The sequence below is a fragment of the Mytilus edulis genome, chromosome 13 (genome assembly GCF_963676685.1).
Source record: "Mytilus edulis chromosome 13, xbMytEdul2.2, whole genome shotgun sequence".
NCBI lineage: Eukaryota > Metazoa > Mollusca > Bivalvia > Mytilida > Mytilidae > Mytilus > Mytilus edulis.
The window spans coordinates 29,498,230-29,524,025 of record NC_092356.1 but is presented as its reverse complement, the minus strand read 5'-3'; the positions used below and the strand labels follow the sequence as shown (position 1 = coordinate 29,524,025).

Below are 25,796 nucleotides of genomic sequence, written 5' to 3'. Positions count from 1 at the left end.
CAGACAGACAAACAGACAGACATGACGGTAGTGGACTAATAAATCGTGACGGTTAATTCAATGTGTCGTGTAAGGAAATTCTCATCGAGCAACGTTAATTCACGGCTTTGTTTCTATCACTATAACACACACCATTTCAAGTGCTACTTTAAATGTTCCGCCGTCCACATTACAGTTCCTATATGTTTACTTGTTCTTGATCTGAATATGCATGTAATATTGGTCACTGGACGCTAGGGAACGATTTTCAGTTTTTACTTGCAAAACAAATATTAATCAGCCATTCACTCCAAAATTGGATAAAAACTTTTTGTAAAAAAACAAACATTTTTAATTTATTCAAATTCAGAGAAAAATATTACAAGGAGCAAATGTTTAGGGGTAAATTCAGTAAATAAATATACGTCATAAGGGACCGCCCATTTAGGGCAGAGCTTTCTGTATAACACTGAAGTCATATGCTCTTCTGATTGGTAGATAATGTTTGTAATAAATATTTTTTGGCAGATGGATCAAAACTAGAGTTGAAAAAAATAAAAACATAAATGCTGAATGTACTAATTTTTTTTACTACAGGGTTGAAAAGTAATGGGGGTCAGTATAGGAATCCAGTGCGAATCTACATTGTTTGTAAACAAGGCCATGTGAATGCCCAAAAATGCCGCATGACCCTATGTTTTTATTGTTGCAAAAGATAGGGCTACATTTGTACTTTCATGAATGTTATATGAAAGTTTCCAATTTCTAAAGGTAAATCAGGTATAAATTTAATTCCATACATAGATTAGCATTAAAGTCAATGGGAGATTTTTTACTGAATTTACCCCTTTATATCGAAGGCAAAGACTTTTGGTTGGCATTTTTTTAACACCCGGATTTTTATGAGTTTGATTCCTTGTTAGAGGCATCAATCTATTTTTGGAAATGTCGCTAACCATATTTAAGTTGGTTTCCTTCAACTAAGCGAATGCTCTTTTCAACATTTTTGCTATATTCAAAAGATTTTTTTGTACTGAAAATTTATAAGTTATTTGTCCCCCAACCTGTTAATTTTAAAGACAGTTTCTTCAATGTGCTTAGCATAAAAGCCGAGGTCGTTTTTGCATACCGGAAGACATGCAGTTTTTGAAGCTTTTGAAATATTCATTACAATGAGAGAATAGAAAAAAAATCATGGTCATCATATTCTTTTACTGAACTCTTTTTGCGGAATTTTTTTTTTCTCTCTTTGTCACATTGTTCTCAGAACGGATTACATCGCTAATGAGAAGTGAAGTAAGTTTTAATGTTGCAAGATGACCTTCAAATAACCCTCTATTAACTGGGAAGTAAAAAATCAATAACTGTGACGGATGGCAACGTGCATTAGCTTTTTAACTGCAGGTGCTACATTGCAAAATGTTGTTAATTTATGTCAATAAAATAAATATGAAAGAAACTATTTTATATTAATTACGATGGGAAAATGTAAAATGAATTAATGCAGCGCAAAATAAATTGTAATTTTAAGACAGAACTATTTAAAATCTGATTCAGAAACATGGTTGGGAAAAAAATTATGTAAAAATTATATTCGAAAATGAATAAAAACTAATAATAGTAGTTTACCCTTTAGCGGGCCTCTTAAATCATCATGACCGCTCATTGAACTCAACTCTACGTAACCAGACGCAATCATAATGATTATCGTTTGGTTGATGGAATATAACCACTTTCATGAAAGGCTAATTATTACCATTCAGTTTTTTCCATGCTTGACATTTTCCGGAAAATGCATGCAATTAGTGCCATTTTTGTTTTGATAAAGAGATCTATAAAATACAACATTACTTTGTCAACGTAGTATTAAAAAAAATTGAAAAAATAGGTTTAATTACAAAATTGCGCCAAATTGGGATTGATACGTCCTGGTCTCCGACAGTGTTTAAATACTGTTTTTGTTTTCAAAAATAACTTAATTGAATAATAAGCTTTTGTAATAAAGTATTTATTTATGAGAATTAAGTACAATGAAACGAGTCGAGAATAAATGATAAACACTTTTACTATGCAGTTAGATTACAAATATTGCTGATGATTACATGTATGACAATATTGAATTTCAAAGTGAAAATAACAAATATCTGTTGTGATATCAATGAAATGATTATCACGTGATCTTAATTTAGTTATATGTAACCTCTTCTAGATCTTCCTATCACATCCAGTGACTGACACAGCAATTTATATGTGTTCATTGGTTTGTTTTTTCAAACATGACATTCACCCGAATTATACCATTGTTGTATTCATTTGCTAACTACGATGGCTAGAATCGGTCACTGGGAGGGGTCGTATACTATTTATGTTAACGTGACCCCGAAAAGCTAGAATTAATAAAAAGATATGTGGGGTTGGGGTAGAAATGAAGCAGCATTCTTAGGACGATGTGCAACCACAAGATAGCAATCGGCTAATTCGGGCCATTAAAAATACCAAAGAATGACAAAGTCATATGCAAAGCACTACATAGTGAAATACTCAATAATGTCCTGTCGTGGTTTAGAACATCAAAAACATTTACATCAATTTAGTTGAGTTGATTTTTCGAAGTGTAAAAGTGATAAAAACTTAAGATAAAATATTGTAAGATCAAATCTCCTCATCATTTCATTTCAAATTAAAGCTCACTAGTTTTCTGACGTCCAGAAGTTAAAGCCAGGTACTTCTGGTTTAAGAAAAAGAAGATAAAAACTTTCCACTTTTGTTTTTCAATTAAAAAAAAAATAAAAGATTTTATATCTTCTTAACGAAGGCACTATTTTTTGTGAAATGTGTACTACTTTCTTTAACTTGGCCCGGTGAACTGGTTCTATAACAAAAAGCAACATCCCATGATACCAATTTACGTTATTTTAAAGACAATGTCGTCTTAATAATTAAAACTAGGGTTAATCCGGATGAAAGCATAACTAAATAATAGTCTGTCGGAAATTCTGTTTTAATTTTATGGTTCCCAAGTGGCATGTTTAATTTAAGATTTGTACTATACATGTAGCCTATACTAGAAAAAGTCATATGTGAAATTTTTAATTAGAATGTCAAATTCTTTACAAGATTATTCAAAGATGCTGTTGTAATCTAGTATGCATTCTCATTATAAACTGATTGACAAAGCATTCGTGCTTTCACAAATTCGTAGGAGATTTAATCTGATTAAAGTTGTGCAAGGCAAAATAATTGCAATTAGAAGGATTAAAAACCGGAAATTCGGAGGTAGCTAGTGCAACTTGCTTTTCATTAAAGACAATCTCTCCAAGGATACATATGTTTTTAAGTATTATTGTAACAAAATGAATAAGGTTATAGAAATTTTAATACCATAATTTTCTGACACGAGATGATCATAGTTCACAACTAAATGTACACAGTAACTGCGAGTACTAAGATCTGTACTTAGTGTCTTTTTGTTGTTGGGATATACAAGTATTCAGTAACGTCCAGTCTGTGTAGTATTTATATTTGTATCTAGCTGATGAGTTAAGCCTTTTTCAACGGATTTTTATTATTTTTATGCCCCATTTATGGGCATTCTGTTTTCTGGTCTGTGCGTCCGTTCGTCCGTCTGTCCCGCTTCAGGTTAAATTTTTTGATCGAGGTAGTGTTTGATGAAGTTGAAGTCCAATCAACTTGAAACTTAGTAAACATGTTCCCTATATATATATGATATGATCTTTCTAATTTTAATGCCAAATTAGAGATTTTATCCCATTTTCACTGTACTTGGGACACATTCTTGTTGATTTTTGATTTATGTTACACCACTGTCCCAGGTAAGGGGGAAGATTGGGATCCCGCTAACATGTATAACCCCGACACATCCTGTATATATATGTGTCTGTCCCAAAGTCAGGAGCCTGTAAATCAGTGGTTGTTGTCGTTTGTTGATGTGTTACATATTTGTTTTCGTTCATTTTTTGTACATAAATTAGGCCGTTAGTTTTCTTGTTTGAACTGTAGCAGTTTTACATTTGTCATTTCCGGGCCTTTTATAACTGACTATGCGGCTTTACTCATTGTGGAAGGCCGTACGGTGACATATAGTTGTTAATTCTGTGTCATTTGGTCTATTTTGGAGAGTTGTCTCATTGGCAATCATAACACTTTTTTTTATTATTTTTTTTATACATTCTACTTTATTCTGTCCTGTCGTATTTGAACGTAAAGTGTCGCATCATTTTGTCAAAAATATTTTCTTAATTTTATAAGCTTTACCAATCACATATTTCATAATTTGCCGATGACCTCCAAGGGTCATACATACTAAAATTCAGTTTTCACTAGGCTTGCTAGAAAATGATGTCTAGAGCTACTTTTTAATCCTATAAAATTTTATCCAGGAATCCTGCTCATTCTCTAGTTTGAATCGGTCATTTTATCTTATGGAGGCTCGATATTTTTCTTTTTTTTTCAAATCCATTTTAATGGGTAACGTGTACATGTAAAATCGACACCAACAGTCTGCGTAAACGGGAATAGCCATCTTGGATAATCAAAGCGCACTTTTCCATTTCGTGACTGCAATTAATTGTGAGCATTTGGATCCGTTGACATTTGCTGCGAAAGATGATTAGATCGACAATTTTGGAGGAAAAAATGTAAAATGCTGAAAGCATGTAAATTAAATGACGTTGTTTAGGATATGAAATCGTCTAATTTAAGGAACTTAATCACCTTCTCTTCTCTCGGTTAAATTTTAAGTAAACAACTTATAGTTACGCAATACAAAAAAGTCCTGACATTTCAATAAATTACCAACTACAGCAAAAATCAATAATTTCTACAAAATTTCTGCTGCGAATGCAAATTAACATTTTTTGTTCAGTTTTAGTCAAACTGAATTAAAGACCTAAAGTTACGTCATCACTGCGGAATTGTACATAACTCAATAGAAGATCAATCAGAAGTGACAAAGCGGAGGTAACGTATTGATAATATTTCATTTCCTTTTTTTTTTTTTTTGGAAAATTTTGCATTATAAAATAATCAGAATGAATACAATATACGTTTATTTGTCTTTGAAAGACAGTACATAACTTTTCTTCCGACAGCGTTGTGTTTTTAAATTTTTTATAATCACTCAATAATAATGACCTCCATCAGAAGTGGTTAGTCTGTCTTTGAAAGACAATGCATACACATATAGCTCTTCTTCCGACAGCTTTGGTTTTATTTTATAATGACCTTTTATGAATTAGAAATGTATATCAACAATAACAACAAAGTATATCATCTTTGAACAAATAAAAACAACAACAACAACACAATCTTATCATCAATTGAATGAACATTTATAACCACAACAACACAATATAATTATGAATTTCCAATGAATTATAAAAACAACAACAACATATTATTATCAATGAACATATAAGAACAATAACAATATAAATTCTTATTAATGAACAAACAAAAACATTAAAAAAAAACTAAATATTATTATCAATGAACATAGAAAAATTCCTATTAATGAGGGCCCTCATGGGGTTTTTGATTATGTGATTACTTGGCCGTTTTTTTAATGATTATTTGATTATTAAGCCAAATATTTCATGATTATTTGATTACCTAGGACTGTATTTTTAGTTTATGATTATTTGATTACTAAAGACAAGCAAATATTTAATGATTATGTGATTATATTGGCCAAAAAATGGTGATTATGTGATTACTAGGACCCCCCATGAGGGGCCTCATTAATGAACAAATAAAAACAGTAAATAAACTAAGACCCATTGGTGGTCTTCGACTGTTGTCTACCTATTCCCTATTTCCATTCTCAATTTCAAATATAATTACCAATGAACATATAAAAACAACATCGAAATACAAATTTTCCTAATATGAATGAAAATATATAAACGAATTTAAATGAAGATGTCGTTTCAGAGTCTCGTGATATTTATATGTACCTAAGATAAAACACACACTTTAATATCAAACAGGGTTGAATTCGATTTTTTTTTATGGAAAAAAAAATTAAAATCTCACAATGCAAATTAACAAGATATCAAAATTAAAGAAATCCGCTGTATTTATATTTCGAATTTTGATTTCTTTTTGGTTTTTCGAAACGGACTACGGAAAAGTAAAAATAAAGAGACGTGTTATAGTTGCCAATGCAACAACGTTCTACCAGAGATCAAATGACCAACATGATCAATGAGAACTATTGGTGAACATTTTTTAATGTCATTTTAATTGTTTGTTTGTGCTCATCTTTCTCACTCTTGATTTGAGATGTCAAATATTCTTCCTCTTCGTGTGTTAATTTTTCGATTCAGAAGTAATTTAATTGCAGTTGTCTTGACAAACTTCTGTTTAGTTAAGAATCTGAGTGCTTGTAAATAATTTCCAACTAACACTAGCAAACGGACTTCTCTTGAACTTAATTTTAATGTGCGTATTGTTATGCGCGTTTACTTTCCTGCATTGGCCAGAGGTATAGGGGGAGGGTTGTGATCTCATGAACATGTTTAACCCCGCCGCATTGTGCGCCTGTCCTAAGTCAGGAGCCTCTTGCCTTTGTAAGGGCATGTACTAAAAGGTGGAGTGGAGTGGAGTATTGGAGTGGAGTGGAGTATTGGAGTGGAGTGGAGTGGTGGAGCGTTGGAGTGGAGTCATGGAGTGAATTTTGGAAGTATTCGAAATAATCAGGAAATAGCTCTTACTACTCGTAACAACGGTCAAACAGGTGGTTAAAGAGATAAATCGGGAAATAGCTCTTACTACTCGTAACAACGGTCAAACAGGTGGTTAAAGTGACAGCGCAAACGTCCCGCGCCGGGCTAGATACATTTTCCTTATATATTTTTAATTGGAAGAAACACACTATTGTCATTAAATTAACATGTAAGATAAAATCAAAGTGAAAATGTTTATTGGCAATTTAATTTTATCATATCAATAGTCAATTGATAACTAAAATATCAATATATATTTTTTTTATCACAAGATGATTGTTTAGCCTCTGTTAGATTCTAACATATTTTGCCAGGTAAAGACATACATTTTTTTAACTAGGGACTAAGCCTACAACATTTGAAAATTAACATAAGCGCTATATATATTTTAATAATTTTTTTGTGAGCTCGTCCAAAATTAATTTTAACTGCATAGGTTACTGGACCTTTGCTTCCCCTTCTTATTAGAAATACACTATAATTTAGGATAGTAAAATAAATTACACAATTGACAACACTATCCCCCCTCCATCTATGCTGTCATAAAATGCTAACCCAAACATTGTCCAACTTTGATAAATTATCAAATATGTCAAATGAAATAATATAAAATCATTGTGTGCTGCAATTTAAATATTGTTTTATAAATGATTTTTAAATTGATATTGACTTTTGTATATGTTAAGTTAATTTCACTCCATGACTCCACTCCAACACTCCACCACTCCACTCCAATACTCCACTCCACTCCACTCCACCTTTTAGTACATGCCCTTTGTAAGTCTTGTATTATTTTTAATTTTAGTTTCTTGTGTACAATTTGGAGTTTAGTATGGCGTCCATTATCAATGAACCAGTATATATATTTGTTTAGGGGCCAGCTGAAGAACGCCTCCAGGTGCAGGAATTTCTCTCTGCATTGAAGACCTGTTGGCGACCTTCTGCTGTTGTCTTCTCTATGGTCGGGTTGTTGTCTCTTTGACACATTCCCCATTTCCGGTCTCAATTTATTGTATTGTAATCTATCAGTCAGTATCACAACTTATAAATGATTTAACAAAATTAAAAAGGAAAACTATCAGAAATAGTAATAGAGTGAATTGAAAATCAAATTCTTAAATAAAAAATCTGACAATGCAAATTTGCAAGATATCAAAATTAAAGGGATCCGCTGTATTTGTATTTTGAATTTTGATTTCTTATTTGGTTGTTCGAAACGGACTACGGAAAAGTAAAAATAAAACCGAGAGCATCAAGCGTTGACGATCATCATCAATGAGATCAAAATAATACGAAAAAAGGAATCGAAATCAATTTGCAGACTTCATCTGGTTAACATGAGACGGCAATACACGGATTCCCCAATCGCAATATCATTTTCTATGTTCAGTTGACCGTAGAATTTGGTCAAAACTCTAATTTGGCATTGACATTAAAAAGATCAAGGCATAGGGGACATGTGTTCTATGTTTCAAGTTGATTGGGCTTCAACTTCATTAACAACTAATTTGACCAAACTTTAACCTGAAGCGGGACAAATTTACGAAAGAACGGACGAACGAACGAACGAACGGACGAACGAACGGACGGACTAGCAAACAGACGGACGAACGGACGGACTAACAAACAGACGGACGAACGAACGGACGGACGAACGAACGGACACATAGACCGAAAACATATAATTCCCCTAAACTATCGTAGGTGAGGCATAAAAACTAAAACAAGGAAATAACTATTTTAATGATATTCTTGATGTCAAAACTATAGTGAGGCGTTCAACACCGGACGACAAATTACTTCGCCATGTAAGTTCAAGACCTAAGCACCTTTTAGAGCAAACATTTGACTTCACCTATGTATTGAAGACTGAAAAAGATCGAATACGGTCATTATTAGAAAATTATCGTTTGTTTTTCTACTAAAACAATCCATAAAGCGCAAAGATCGTTTCATTATTTAAGAAAATTTCCGAAACACGCATTAAGGTTGTTCTAAAAGAACGGATATATGCAATAACAATAATACGTCACTGTTTGTGGTGTACTGTGCGGTCGTTGAAGGAAGATGTCCGTTGTTATTCTGCGGTTTATATGTTAGAATGTACTATTATATTATTAACTTATGCGTTTCTCTGTTCTGAGTGTTCTTGCGTTTACTTGTACTGTATTCCTGTCACGTAGTGTCATTAATTATTTTAGAGCTATACCTTTGGACATTGTCATATAAGCGGGTGGTTTGGTTAGACATAAAACCCGGTTTAACTGACCATTTTTTTTCTCAAAATATCTGGTATCAAGTCAGGAATATGGCAATTGTTCAACAAATAGTGCGTTTCTCTATATGTTGGCACTTCAGTGTTTCTGTTGCTCCGTTGTTTTGCTCTTATAGTTGTTGTGTTCCCTACGGTTTTAGTTTGTTACACAGATTTGTTTTCCCTCAAATCGATTTATGACTTTAGAACAGTGGTATACTTTTGTTGCCTTTATTCATACCTGAATTTAAATCTGATCCCATGCATGTAAACATCCCGTGGCAAATATTTCATGCATATTCTGAACGATAAGTCGAGAAATAGATGATTGATTTAGTGGTTATGGTTGTCCAGTTGCAAATATTTCATGTTTTTTCTCTTTACAAGTCATTTTCATACTCGGTGGTTAGTGAAGAAGCTGCACATACCAATTTTCATGTCTTTGGCGTATCGGCATTCTGCACTCAAGGAGTTCACGCTACCACAAAAGCACCGATGCAAGTGAATCAAGTTAGAAGCAGCATTCAGATAGATCCTATATAAATTGAGAACATAATGTTTTTAAATATTTTACTAAACACAATTCGATTGTTGTTGGTCATTAAATTTTCTTTGATTGCTAAAATATTTTCACATCGGGGTATACTACAGGTTATCTTTTTCATGTTCATGTCTCCATTTCAAAATTTTATAAAGGTTACGGATAAGTAAAATTTCTAACAAATGAGCTTGGGGCTAAAAGGAAATGTAATATAATATTCCTTATTCCTTCTCACTTTTGGTTTCGGTATTCTCCCTCTTATTTCTTTTGATATAAAATCTATATTCCTATAAAAATATAAAAAGTACAATTATATAATTTTGTTTTTACGTATATCTCTCTATTTTAAGATTCAATAAAAACATCTTTAAAATGGCGAAGGTTATCTCTCTAGGAAGTATCTTTGTTGTGTTCTGCGTTTTGTGTTCATTTATTTGAAATCGGACGCCAGGAGCTAAAATCAATCAAATTACAAATAATGTATTCTATAAATATGTCTATGTAATGAATGACTCAGTTAATAGCTGCTGTTTGCTTTTATATCTTGTTTTGAATAACAAAAATTAAGGGTGAAACAGTTATCAGGTTTCAACATTGCATGTTTGAGGAAATTATATACAGTGAACGTCGTCGCACTCAAAAGCAAGGGTGGTAAGCGGATGGTCGTAACGTGAAGGTATGGTAAGTCAAAGATGGGAGACAACTCTCAGAGCTGAGTTGATCTTTTCCGATTTCCAAATAGCCAGAGTGGATGTAATAACTGAAGAAGTGGTCGTTATTATCAAATATTGCAAACAAATTAGTATGGGCAATTTCCTAAATTGTTTTACACAAAGGGGCTATTTTCAAAAAGTCTTTTTAGGTACCAGTCTTGTTTTACGAATCCAGTTTCATGGAGTGAAATAAAATAATCATTTATTCTGTGTGATGCTGAATTAATACATTATTTAAGATTTAAAAAAATGTTGTATCAAACCAGGAAAGTGAAAGGATTTCATGTTTACTGGTAGTGGTGCGGCCTGAAATCACAGCAAAAAGAAAAAGTAGTTTGGAATGATGCATTTCCTCCCATAAATAACATACCAATTACACATTACTACATACATGTTCATGACATATAAACGATTTATTTCATATGTAGCATTTTATTTAAAAAATCAAAGATTAGCTGTTTTGCATTTAAGACTATGGAGCTGTCAATTACGAGACTGCAAGTGCATGTGTACTTTTTGTTTCTTGTTTCGTTATGGCTTATTTCTAATGGCAATTGACATTTTGGTTAAAAAAATTCAGAAATGAATAAAAATGAATATACATGCATCATTAATCAAAAACAAAATAAATCATGGCAATAATGCAATGAATCGTTTTTATATGAATTTGGTTAAATATACTTACCATGAAATTACATTTATATTATATAGAATATGTTTGCTTTCACAACATGTTCTCATCGCAATTAACTAGGTGATTAAAAATTACATCCATGAGATGTACTCACCTACGTCATAGTTCACCTGTGTAACATACACTAGCTTTAGTTTTAATTTTTGCGTTCAAGAGAACGCATGTTTCTCGTCGGCAAGGATTTTTAACAGTTTTCTGTTGAAAATCCTTATGTTTTATAAAAGACATTATTTGTTTTCGGAATATCGATATACGATTAATTTAATGTAAATCAGAATACAGCGCTTCTGCCAAGTTTCTGATATGCACGTTTTCGTCATTTTTACAGCTTACGAGTCTGGAAATACGACGACATAGAAAATGACCTTTGTTTAGCCGCCATTTTCAAACATTAAATCGGGTCCGAGGAAATGCAGAATTTAGCTGTCAAAATCGGACATGTTACGTGAGTGCTACGTTTTTAAAAAGATATATATTTAAACGGATGTTTATTTCTTTTTTCACGCTCAGCTGACCGGATTTTTCACTGCATTAGAGCAATGCTACGAAACGGGTCGAGTGTAAAGTTTGGATAAAGTCGATTGTTTACAATTTGCAGTCTGTACACGAGACTGTGTAAACACATCACTATATTAAAATCAGAATAGGTATTATGACCAGATCTGATTGTTTTTCATGTGGAAAACGTCCGTATGGGAGCGTATACCACTATTGTCACTAGAACCTCAATTGGTTCGATTGTTTACAATTTGCAGTCTGTTACGTGTACACCTGGTACACGAGACTGTGTAAACACATAACTATTAAATCAGAATAGGTATTTTGACCAGATCTGATTATTTTAATGTGGATAACGTCCGTATGGGAGCGTATACCACTATTGTGACTAGAACCTCAATTGGTTCAATAAATTTCAATCAGAAAAGGGAATCTGTCCATTTCTGATTGTTTTATTTGGAAAACGTTCCATACAGGGAGCGTAGACCAACAGTGATACTGTTTTAACAGTTGATAAATACATCACAATCAGAATAGGGATTTTGCCCACAACTGATGATGTTTATTTGGTTAACCTTCCATTCAGGGAACATAAACCATATTTATTGAAAATAAAACGTGCTCAATGGATCACTATAGACTTATAATAGAATAGGGATTTTGCCCAAGTCTATTTGATTAATGTTGACATGTTTCATACAGGAAACATAGGAACTAGATCAACATGCATGATTTAGAATCTGTAAGTTGCATTCATTCTAATAAAATACAGATTTGATATCTTACATAAAATTAAATCATAACTATTTATTTATTGCACATTGATATTTATGGAGCATAGAATTGCACGTGGATGATTGTTGCAAATAAAATAAATTAGAATCAGACTAGTGAATTTAAGTCCAGGTCTATCTGACTTTTCTAGACATCCTTCCATCCAGGGAACATTATGTCTACTTTTATTATATTTTAAAACAACACAAGCATAGCTAATATTTGGTTGCACATTGTTTTTTGTGATGAACCAACAGTTTAGTCAATTAACATATTTGCTCATATTGATAATATATTGAACAAGTGTCTGGAAATAGTCAAGACAGATATTAAAGACACTGAAAATGATACATTGTTATCTAGTACAATACAAATGTGATTGTAGTTTAAGCATACCAATACATACTTCTTTTAAATATGTCCAGTTTAAATCAGGACAGTAATTCTTAGAAGCCTGAAATATTTTTCCAGAACAGCAAATTGCTGTAAATATTTAATTATTTTTTTACTGATAAATAATTCTCCAATGCTCTAACAGACATGGAGACAGTAAGAATGGAGCACTTTTCTAAATACAGTTGATAGCTTGTGACAACTCTTTTTACTTATATTAAATTTCATGGTCAGTTTACTTATGACAAGAAGAACATGAATATTATAAGTATGAACTGCTATAACCAATTGTTTGTTTTTGTCGGCAGTAAGGAAACAAAGGCTTTTATATGTTTTTATGTAAACATTAGATTGTCTATTGAATAAAGAATTTAGGGGATGCCATGATGCATTTCACAAAGACTCATTCAAGGTAATGGCTTATATATTGATTACATAATTCAGAGTGTACATTGCCAATGCATTTATTAAATATAATATGTACTAATTCTGTTTTGTTTTGAGTACAAAAAAAAAAAAAAAAAAAAAAAAAAAAGAGGTGATAACGTAAGACTTAAGAGACTATCTTACCCCCACTATATGGGAATCACTGTCAAATTATACATATATCTTCCAATCATGAAAGCAAAAGGAGTTTGGATGCTCTTTTAAAGATAGAAAATTATGCCTTAATTTACATCTTAAGTTTTCTAAGCAGTGCCAACAGATGGGCAAGTTTCTGCTATAAGGATTCATTCATTGGGTCCGTATTATTCTTATTGTGAGATTGGTAGAACCCAACAGTTTATGCAATGGCTACACATTGTTTTTCCTAGAGTTTAATATTGATTCAGAATTCTGAAGTATAGAGGACTCAAATATGCTGATTTATAGAAACAAGATTATCATTAATTTAGATCTTGTAAAAAAATTAGTAAAATATTGGTAAATAAATAAATAAGATTTAAAGCATTGTGGATGCAGGATTTATTTAAAATGCTAGACCTGGTCTAGGAAATTGAAGTAGTTCTCAAGATTTGAAACTATCTATTATACAGCTCTTTATATAAACCTTTTATTTAGTCAGTCTTTACAAGATGCAGAAAAAAAAAAGAAGAGGTTTTTTTTGGAGTAACACATGATGTACCAATATAAACATATAATATATATACATTTCAATTGGTTCTCAAATTTTAGCACCAGTGTAGAAGCAGTTAATCTTACAGCAAAATGTAGGAAAAGCAATTTATTTAAAAGACTGATTAATAGTTAGCAAATAGCTTTCAATAGTCTAAGAATAGTACATGGAAGTAAAATATAGTATGATAATTCCATGATTATATCAAATCAAATGTGAGACATTTTCTTAATATTATACCTAAATATTAAAATGTCACTGTTTATTTTTATTTTTACTCATTATAAGCATAAAGTTACAAAAATCTAGTCTGGTCAAAGTCAAGTTGTATATTATCTATATGCAGGAAGGTTTTCCGAATGCATGTGTTTTTAACCTCCGAATTGATGGTCATTATTCACTTTTCAATTTCCATATTACCAGCCAGAATAATATAAATATATAGCATACAGTTAGTATCTTATGCAAGAATATGCTACACAAAATTGAAATGTGTTTATTTTGAACAATTACTTTAAATTTTGATTCAATATTGTTTTGAAAGATGTGATTATTTAAATCACATTAATTTTGTTTTTGCCAAATCTGGGGACAAATGCAAAATTCTTCTGAGTGACTAAGTTAACCAAATGACTGGGTTGAAGTCACAAAATACTACCAAAAGCTGTTTGGTTGATATATATTGAATCATATCAGAATGTATAGGATTCAGATGAGGTGAACCAAGACAGAAATAAAATGAGCATTTTTGATAGTGAAACCATTTCTGAAATAACTAAGAACACTTAAGGATACTGCAAGTTGGTACAAGTGTTTTCCATATTGCCAAACAAGTGTTTTTCTTTAAATACAACTATAGAACTATATTTGACAAGTTGCATTTTAGTATTTCTGATAGCGAAATAATTTCTGAAATTAATATAAACAATTGTCAAGAGCAACATACAAGAGTTGTTCATTATGTCAAATTTTTGTTTCTTTAAATTTGGAACTGTACAAGGCAAGATATTCTAGAAAGTTAACCGTTGTGAATGTTAATTAGAAATATCAAAACATTTTATTTTAGACAGATTTTTCATAGCTGGAGAAAATCATCTGTTAGCATTCTTTTTGGACTTATAAGGACAACAATCATGGCTTTAATTCAGCTCAACATCCAAATGTTCTGTGGAAGCAGTATATCAATGGAAACATGTACATGTATACTGAAACTTTTCCACTGATTTGTCCATTTCTGTATTTTTTTTTTTACACTTGAGTAGTCCAATACAAAACAAAAATATTGTTCATGGTTGAAATGGTAGACATTGTATTCAAAGGTTCTACCACTCATAGAAATTTTATCAGATTTTTTTAATTTTAGTCAGTTTAGAGAATTGTCATTATACAATAGTACAAGACTTCTCTTGATGAAAATATTTTATTCTAAATCTATAAAATATTAAAAGTAGTATATCTAGCAGAGAAGCAAATTCTCAGGGACTATAACTTTAAAAAAGTTTAAAGATTAATCCAGATTTAGCATAATCATGAAACAACTTTGGTTTGAGTCTTTAATAAACTTTGATTGTATTAAGGACACCTGTTTACAAAGTATATTTTAATTGATTATAATTCTTTAATTAAGTAGAAAAGAATTTATTTCGAAAGATGTGATATTGATCAGGTTATCAAAAGACGACAGCAATCATATATTATCTGTTATTATATTAATATAGAGAAAACAATGGAAAGTTAAAGAAAGGTAATAATGTTTCCAAATAAACTTAAGTTTCAAAGTGGAAAGTAATGAAATTAAGGTTGGATTAGTTCTTGTCGATTTGTACAAGCAACAAGAACAACCTATTCAGAAATAAATGCTTATTTACTGTTGCATAAATATTACAACACATTTAGCTCATAATGAAGGAGCTTTAATATAATTATTTCTATACTGACCTGCAGATTATTTATTCATCAGATATAGAAAGATGGGGTATATATATACATGTGAGTGCCATTGAGACAACTCTACATCAAGTCTATTAATTTTGCATACTTGTATTTATACAATCTGCAAAGTTTGCCATTGATACATATAGTTATGCAGCATAGCTTCATTGTATAATAAATTCAGTAATTTCGGTTTTTACTAATATCCGTATTTACAAAATTTAATGGAGTTACTTTTTAAAAAATTTCACATAATTTTTTATATGTTGAAATTGTATGTGTGTGAGAGAATTTATCCTCCACCAAATGAAATACTGCTTGTTAATCAGTAAATATTCTATATAATATAAATGTAATTTCATGGTAAGTATATTTAACCAAATTCATATAAAATGGTAATTTTTGAAATCTCAAGAAGAGATTTTATATGAATTTATAGGGTTAAATATACTTACCACAATCCACCACCACCCCTGGAATAAATTCAGTTTTTTGTTCACTTAATTGAAATTATTCAATTAAACGACAAATTAAAACTAAAGCTAGTGTATGTTACACAGGTGAACTATGACGTAGGTGAGTACATCTCATGGATGTAATTTTTAATCACCTAGTTAATTGCGATGAGAACATGTTGTGAAAGCAAACATATTCTATATAATATAAATGTAATTTCATGGTAAGTATATTTAACCCTATAAATTCATATAAAATCTCTTCTTGAGATTTCAAAAATTACCATTTTCGGGTACTTACTTAAATTTCAATGTCTTTCGATGTAAAGTTTGCAATTGTTTTTAAATTGCATTCAAAAGCAACACGTATTAAAGAATGAGTTTATAATTTCAAATAAATAATATCAATTTAAAATTTAAAATATTATTTTTAAGTGTATAACTTTAATTTTACTTTAAAGAGTCGAACCTTCGAGTGAAACGAGTCAGACATATTTACACACCCTCATGTGTGTTAGAGTCTAAACAATGTTTCTAGAAACAGTGAACTCTTTTCTCTAAATTGAATACTTATGGTCATAGCACGAAATAAACATAGACAGATTTTACCGGATATTCAAATTCTAGAATTTTGTCATAGAATAACTGCTGTGGAAAAGAGAAATCTCCTAGAAACAGTGAAATCTTTTCTCTAAATTGAGTACACTGGTCTTTGCACGATAAAATAATAACAGATTTTACCATAAAAATCTAGAATTTTGTCATAAAAAAACTACTGCGGAAAAGAGTAATCTATCATGGAATTAAATTAAGGAAGATCATTTATCATTTATTGTACATACAGAGATCCTTGACAGAAACGGGATATACCGATTACAGTGGACAGACTGTCTATCGGTTTTCTTACTCAGATAACTGATTGGCCAAGGTTGACCGCGGTCACTTCATTCATAAACCTATTAATGGAAATGTATTTTACAGACAAACAAGATTAAAAACTGTCTGGACGAAGCAATAAAAATGGCGATCGATGTCTGAGAAGATTGGAAGGAAATTGCCTTAGCTGTCGTCTGCACTGGTTAGTTGTTTATCACGACAAAGAGTACAATGTTAATGATGTAAAATATATTGCAAGATCGGACAATTTCGTTCATAGAAAATGGTGCCACTATGACGGCGGCCATTGTATTTTGCAAAGTTTGATGTATCGTAGGCGGTATAAGCTGTCACAGCTTAATATTCCTTTATGGATATCTGTCTTTTTTTATTGTGATGTGCTATTCATTTTAGCGTGAAGAATAACTCTCATAAGGAAATATTACAGAACTGTACATTTCTTTATATCGTCTAATACTATTTAGAATTATTTGTAATTTTTGTACGTTTCATCATTCCACCTTCCAAATACCGCTATAACATAAGAATTTATAACATGTGAAATAACATTTATAACATGTGAAATAACATTTATAACATGTGAAATAACATTTTTTTTAATACAACACTGTAACAAATTAGCTTAAACGAATGAAACACAAAAATCAGTTCCTAAAAAGGTCTTCAGCAACGTACTGAAATGCATATTAGAAATTAAATAACACTGTATGTATAAACACCAAATTCAAAATAACATAGGGGCATCGGTTGCGAGTGTTTTAAGTAGTTCAACCACTTGTTACTAGCCTGTAAACACCGATGTTGCTAGTTTGAATCCCGCAGGTCTCACATGCTCTCAAATCCAATTTTAATGAACAAGGATTATAAGTTTTCCTGTCGAAGTCGTTGGTTCTCTACGGGGATTCCGAATTCCTTCATGAATTTAAACTAACCGCTAAGAAATAGACGAAAAGGGACATTATATAACAAGCAATCAATCAAATAACAGAACGCCATTGCTGACGTATCATGCTTCCGATATTATTATGAAATGGGAATACAGTCCGAAACTTGAAATAACGATGATTTTAGTTGTTTAATGATCGAATGTATGAAAAATTTCACTTCATGTAGAATTCTGGTCTCTTCAAGTTGTGTATTAGAGAATATTTTTTAATATATATTTTTTAATCACCTTTAAGTATCACACCATAGTTCGATAGGAAAGTAAGAATATACATTTATTTTAAATGTATGTTTTTGATTGGAAAAAAAGCTGTTCCACATTGTATTTTGAATTGTCCAGTATTTCTGGTTCAAATTCTGCAATTCCATTTAGCTGTTGTTTAGTTTCAACCCGTTATTGCGGTTACATGAAAGTAATCTGATGTATACGAAAAGAAATGTCCATGTACTGAATTATTAATACATGATATAACATACTGATAAAATATTGACTGTGTTTGAGTAACATCCAATGACACATCTTTCATGGATATTTTATACGGTAATATCAGCCGAGGTTACTTCAGTACTTCTGTTCTAATTATAAAAGTACAAACAAGTATTAAAAAACGACTACATCATTTTTCGTCAAATTGATAAACTCAAAAATATCAGCCGATGTTTCGTCAGTGCTTCTGTTTTAATTTCAAAGTACAAACAAGTATTTAAAAAGGACAAAAACACTTTTCGTCAATGTATCTGTAAACATGCAAATCAACACTCCTTTATCTCTGATTCGTTGAACATGTTGAAGATGTCATGCTTAAATAAAATGCTTCTATCTTCTCTTGTCGTAAATGTCACGCCAAATGCATCAAACTAGATCAACTGCTAACTATACTTTATAAAGCATTAATTTACTAAGTCTCAATGACAGTTTGTTGAATATTGCATGCGCCAATGATTGACACATATGTCAGTATTACCATCAATTGACCGTTTTTTTTTCTTGGAGTCTTTGCATTAAGGGCTTAACCATTCTGATATCATTCACAAGATGAACGTCAAATGCATTATTCGTCAAAATTAGTTGTAGCTATTTAAGGAGATTGATTGTGATCTAGATGAATGTGTAATATTCTATACAGTCAAACGTTTGGAAAAAGTACATCACTTTCTAAGAAGGAATTAGAAACGGTTTAAAAATATGTTTCATAAATTGCCTTTGTTTTTGCAGATAAATTTGAGATAAAGATAAAAGTTGTTATTTAACATCAATAACTTTGTCTAACCATCATATACCTATATGAGAAACTCATAAAAGCTTTTTTGTGATTTAGAGATAGTATATGAACCAGAAAACGTTTTTCCTCTTTCAGTACTTTAATTTTTTAAAGGACTTTCCGTTTTGAATTTTTGTGGAGTTCGGTACATTTGTTTCTTTACTTTTCGTCTATTATTGCTTACATCCACTTCGTATTAGCTCTAGTGAACAGATATCTCCGTTGCCAATGATATCACATTAGTTTTTGATTAAGCAATTTGATTACGGACTTTCCTTTTTTGAAATTTCCGCTGAGTTTGGTATTTTGTTATTTTCCTTTTTTCACGATCAAGACATCATTGATATTTATCTGAAAACAGACCTATATACATATATTTTGTCTTTCAGAAGGTTCACTCCCATTGCAGTGAGCTCATTAAAAAATACTTTTACAAAACATCAACTCGAACTCATACCCCCCTCAGTAGACATAGGATGAAGGTAATTCATTAACCTTTAAAGAAGCTTATTTGTTTTACAGCAAGCGCAGACGAAAATATCACGTAATGAAAGAAGTAAATCCAATTATGGAACAATTGTCTGGCCGTTGAACTACTTTAAAGTGAAATAACAAATATACATGTCTGCTACCAGACAATCAGTGATTAATTGTGTTGTCTAAAATAGGCTGAAGCTAAAAACATGTTTATTGTGAAAATGTAAAAAAACAACTATGTCTGTTTTATGGAATATTCTGTCTGCAAAGCTGATCTGTATTACTTATAAGTCATTTATATATGTCTATATACTGAATGAACGTCTGTTCAATCTTATTTGTATATTATGTCGTACAATCTAGGAGGCTGCATCCAAACAATTGTGTCATTAGCAACCAACTCATCATAAGAGTACAAGATCAAAGTTTTTCATTTCGTCTTTAAAAAAGCATATTCGTGACGCTGGAATGAAAACGGTACAAAGGCCAAATAAAGAAGGATTTAGAAATTCATATATGCACTTGGGAAACCTATAACATAGGTACATATACAATTTGTCCGATGCCTAATCACTTGATATTATTTGTAAGAATACCACAACGGGTGTAACAGGTAGAGCAGGATCTGCTGATCCATTTGCTGTATCTGAGTTCACCCCCGGTCTTTTGGTACTTGTTCCTCCGTCTTTAGTTTTCCAAGTTTTGTTTTGTGAGCTGTTATTTATTTTCAATTTTGGCCAAGGCATTTAATTCGCTCAGTTTGATTGTCCCTTTCGATATCTTTCGGCTCTCTTGTGTACAGAACACAGAGAGGACGGGTCGTTTTTTTTTTTTTTATGTAAACTATAGGCTATCAACCATTAGTCACAACTCAGATAACACTTAACAAACATTTAAAATGTTAACATAACAAAGTTTAACTACAGAGTAAACAGAAGAATTTGGATATGAGAATATTTAAGTAAAACTTATAAAGTTTAATTTTCATGTACTTGGAAAATATAACAATTCAAAGACCATGTGAAAAGAGTTTGATCTTATATCGATATGAAAATACTCAATGCGTTTTGTGTGATAAGTGAGCCCTTGGAAGAATAACGGCTTTTGCCTTTGCCCGAGCCAAGGTTTATAATGAGAAGGACTAGTCACAGACTATCAAGTATGATTATTTGAATATCGATTTAGTGAATCAAACATTTTCATTTTAGACTGACATCCCAATCATTGAGATTTCAAACAACACACATGTTTACTTAATCAATCATTTTAGTGCTTGTATCTTTTTAAAAAACAGACGTGTGCACTTAAGATGAGTAAAAATCTGATAAGTAATAACAAATATTAGTGTGCAAGATCTGTAACCGCCATCATCATTTGTTTGGCGTTTTGCTGTCTCAGTGATTTCCCTAACTCTCGATCACATTGCTCAGTTCTCGAGATAGTATTTCAGTGATTAAACAAACTCTCCATTTACCTAATGGTAACGGTGTTTCAGATATTTTACTTTCTCACGGGATACCAAATTATTACAGTGTCTCGTTTATTTAACTTGCTCACGGAATACAAAACTGTTACAGAGTCTCAGTGATTCTAATTTGTCGTGAGTTCTTTAATCGTTATGAAGTCCAAGCGATTATTAGGGTGTCTCAGTAATTGAAAATGAGATAGTAAATGATTCAGCGACTCTTAGTCTGCGATCGCTTTGTAGTCTTACGAACTTATTTTTTATTATTCAGTGAAGAGACTGTTTTACAATTAAATGTTTTTGTGAATTCTCTTGATATTTTATTAAAAAGACATGTTAATCTTTTAGATGTACAAAATTTTCAAATGTTTAAAATTGATGCTTGTACTTTCAGGCTTTTTATCTCACTTGAACTCTTATTAAAATTCATTTTTTCCTAACTCGCATCTGTATAATTATGTGTTCATACGCATAAATAGATTCTTAAAAGTGAATCTATAATACAATTTCCGTAAATATAATATAATAAAGAAATTTAATCTTCATAGTTTGAAATAGTATTACGTTGCGACACAAAAAGTCAGTCAATATGTGTTATCATGTCAGGCATTGAACCATATATACTTGACTTAAAAAAAATTAAAAAAATTGTTGTTTGTTTAAAACGTCAAAAATATTCTGTGATATTAAAAACATAAAGGATGTCTATTGATATGACTTAAAATATATCAGTTCCAAGAATAAACATTCGTAAGGTAATATATCAAAATTACTCCAAGGAGATTTCAAAATGGAAAGTCGCTCATCATACGACAAAATCAAAAGCTCAAACACATCACACGTATGGATAACAACTGTCATTTTCCTAACTGGGTAAGGCATTTCTTCATGTAGAAATCGATGGATTAAACATTGTTTTATAGCTAGCTAATCCTCTCATTTGTATGGCAGTCGCATACAATTTCATTATAATGACAACAATATGTGAACAACACAGACCGACATTATAGTTTACCCACATTGTGTTATAATCTAAATCACTTTGAAAAAAAAACCAAACATGTCATCAAAGAAAAACAAAAAAGGCATACAGACAAAGGGAATAAAGAATCATAAGAGTTGCACATACTGTAACTTCATTGATACGACAGAGAAAGTTTAGTCAAGACTTTAATTAAAACCCCCATACCTTTGTTTTTAGCTTATTCCATTAATTTCGGAGGTTCAAATAGACGTCTTTATCTAGCGTATCCCGTTAAGAATTCATGAGTTGTGAAGAGATTAATAGGTCACATCGATTCATAACATTAACGCTACCAATTATACTGCACTAGATGCACATTTCAATAATAATGAAGTTTGAAATGATCTCGAGACCAAAACCTAATACGAACGGCCAAGAGTTGATAAAACCAAAAAAAAAAAGAACAAAAAATTTAACCAGTAACAGACGGGAAAGCCAGGAACATGACAAAATCAGGCAAATGCGAACGTGATCCAAGATTGTAGGATTAAACAGTTTTCCAAATGAAAAATGGTCCATGTACATTAGTCTTCCTATATTGAGCCTGTTGAATAGATTTTACAATGGTAAGCAGTCAATGATATTATTCAACACTAAAACAATTTCCCATTCAATGTCATCAAATTATTTGCATATTTTAACAGAGCTTACACTATTTCTAAAATAAATCCATCAGATAAGTTTAGCAAATACATTTTTTTCGTGTCAATGATTCCTGCATTATTTATTTTCTGACAGTAAATTAACTACTAGTATTACCAAGCAGTCCAAGCATGCTCAGTATTTATATTACTATGTTGGGCTTTGTGTACTATTGTTGCTCTATTATTCTTTTGTTACTTTTTAGCCATGGGGTTGGCAGTTTGTTTTCGACTTGTGAGTCTGAATGTACCTCTGGTATCTTTTGCCTCTTTTGTCTATCATTTTGAGGTTATGACTAAGGAAACAATTTGAATAAATTTGAAGATCATAATTCTAGAACCACTCTATGTATACATTTAGCATAATGAACTATGGTTATCGTGATGTTTACAAACTCACCAATGATTCCTTATTTTAATTAAAAAAAAATAAACTCAGATAAAAGGTTAACTAAATCTATAAACAGTAATCTTTACGTCGGACGTCATATGATTATTATGTGATTACTTTAAATATTTACTATTGAACGGACACGGGTCGGAAGAAGCTGCATTTTATCAATTCTTATGTTAATTTATTTCTCTCGTTTTTTTCATGACGATGCTACCCTTTTGGGTATTGATTATGTTTTATTTAGGGGATATTTTTCTTACTATGATCTGCCTTTTCCATCAGTTAGTATGCGTTTTGTATCAGCAGTTCCTCTAAAGCCACATATTTGATTTCATTTATTTCCAAATGTTAAATGAATAGGTCTACAAGATTCCCACTTTTAATCAAAAATATGAACTAAAACTGTGAACAAAGCTCATTAAGGTAGCACAATACAAAAATGTTGTCACTCCCAATCAGACAACTTTAAACTGATGTAATTCATTTCATCCTTCTTTATATTTTATAAATGAGGTACCAAAAGAATGAAGAAAGATTAATCTTTCAAATTGTGATAATTTCATTATGACATAATTATTACATAATTAATTATTATGTAATTAGTCGCTATATTGTGATGTCCACACTTGAATGAATTTAGCGTCTTTGTTTTTCATAGCATCCCAAAATATTTTATAGATTCTTGTACAACACAGCTTGACCTCCAAAACTGTGTCTCAGATTTCCAAAAACATCAATAGAACAAATTTTATACCCAATTGAACTTAGTGGTCTCTAATGAATTGATGTTGCAAACTTCATTGAAGATTTATGAGAGAATGAAATACAATAGGAAAAATCTGAGACACAGTTTTGGAGGTCAAACTGTGTTGTGCAAGAATCTATAAAAATGTTTAGGATGCTATGAAGAATAAAGAAGCTAAATTCATTCAAGTATGGACATCACAGAATGGCAACTAATTACATAACAATTAATCATGTAATAATTATGTCATAATGAAATTACCACAATTTGAAAGATTAATCCTTCTTCTTTCTTTTGGTACCTCATTTATAAAATTTGAAGAAAGATGAGTGGAATTACAGCAGTTTAAAGATGTCTGATTGGGGATGAAAAATCTTTGTATTGTGCTACTTTAATTCATAAATTCCAATAAACAGTGGGTGAGACAATTAAAAAGATGAATTACCTTTTAAAATTTAGAGGTATTAATGTATAAGATGAATACCTTAACATTTTGATTTTGGAATTAAAATAAAACCCATTTAATGAAATGTTCGAAAATACGCATGTCTTTGTATTATATCTAGAGGGTTAAAATATATGCTCAATAGGGAAACGGGAAAAATAAGTAAAATTATTTAATTAATTGAAAGTTTCACTTCGGTATCTTTCTTTTACCTTATTTATTCTTAATTTGAAGAAAGCATACATTCAACAATCAATACATTTAAATTTTTGTGGGTTTCAATTGATAAAACATCTTATTTTGCTGAGTTTATTTATGACAATCAGAAAAGAAAACAATTTCATTTATCTCATCAGTCTTGGCTCAATTTTGATGTCCTTTCCTTTCTTTAATTTATCTTTAAATTTCTGCCATGTTTAGCAAATTTCAAGAAGTTTCCATAGCAACGAAATGTCGTCGTGTTTTAGTATTTTTAAAAATAATGTGTTTTTCCAAGTTAGGATTATTACGCAATATTCTTCAGTTAAAATAAATCAAGGACATTCGAAGTGATATAAAAGAAAATAATTGCTCCCGATGACATCAATACTTCAACGAAACCAAAAATAAAATTCGAACACTAAATTGTAATAATAAAGAGAAAGGTCAAATACATATCTAAAGAATATGTTTACAATCGCATCAAATAAAACGTCAATCTTTATAAAAAAAAATAATGTTAAACGGATTTCGGTAAATCTTATTCTTTAAAAAGTTTGTTTTTCATCCAAAGTTATATAACTCCATTTTGTCTGAAATTGTTTTATCTTTAAACAAATTTGTTTTTATTATTGATTTTTCAAATATAAATTAAGACATAATTCATTGGTGCTTAAATTTGTCGTAATTTTACCAAGGGTTGGTCCTTATTGCCAAATATTTTACCTTGAGCGTTAGCGAGTGGTAAAATATCGGCATTAATGGACAACCCGTGGTTAAATCACGATATGTTCAAGCCCCAATGAATTATTTCGATTCTAATAGGACAAATACGGCAATTCTTTTAGATCGAAGAGCTCTATGTTGAGGTAGATATTTGCCGGTCTCATAAATAAACGCACTATTAAATTGGCGTAACAGTACGGAGCAAACTGAATTAGTGACATGCTTAATCTTTTTATAATAACGTTTTTATATAGTTTTGGATGAATTTAAATGAAAATTTATTTATATCTCTTATATGTATGAAATACAATGGATTGTATCCCATTTCAGCATCGTTTGTTTAAGTTTCCTTGTTGTGATGATTTTCGGTTTTACAATTCACAAGCGTATATTTTTCCGAAAAATGCTTATAATCTTACGTATTCGTTCTGTGACGTCGGGTACCTCATTCATAAAGAAGCATATTTATGACGTGAGATAT

General features: G+C 31.0%; 1 long non-coding RNA gene across 1 annotated transcript; it reads left to right on the top strand.

The window, feature by feature from the left end:
• Positions 1 to 4,845: 4,845 nt before the first annotated feature.
• LOC139501102 (uncharacterized) lies at positions 4,846 to 17,473 on the top strand. The gene is made up of 2 exons (XR_011658460.1): positions 4,846 to 4,959; positions 17,078 to 17,473. It is a non-coding gene; the product is annotated as an uncharacterized lncRNA (long non-coding RNA).
• Positions 17,474 to 25,796: the final 8,323 nt, after the last annotated feature.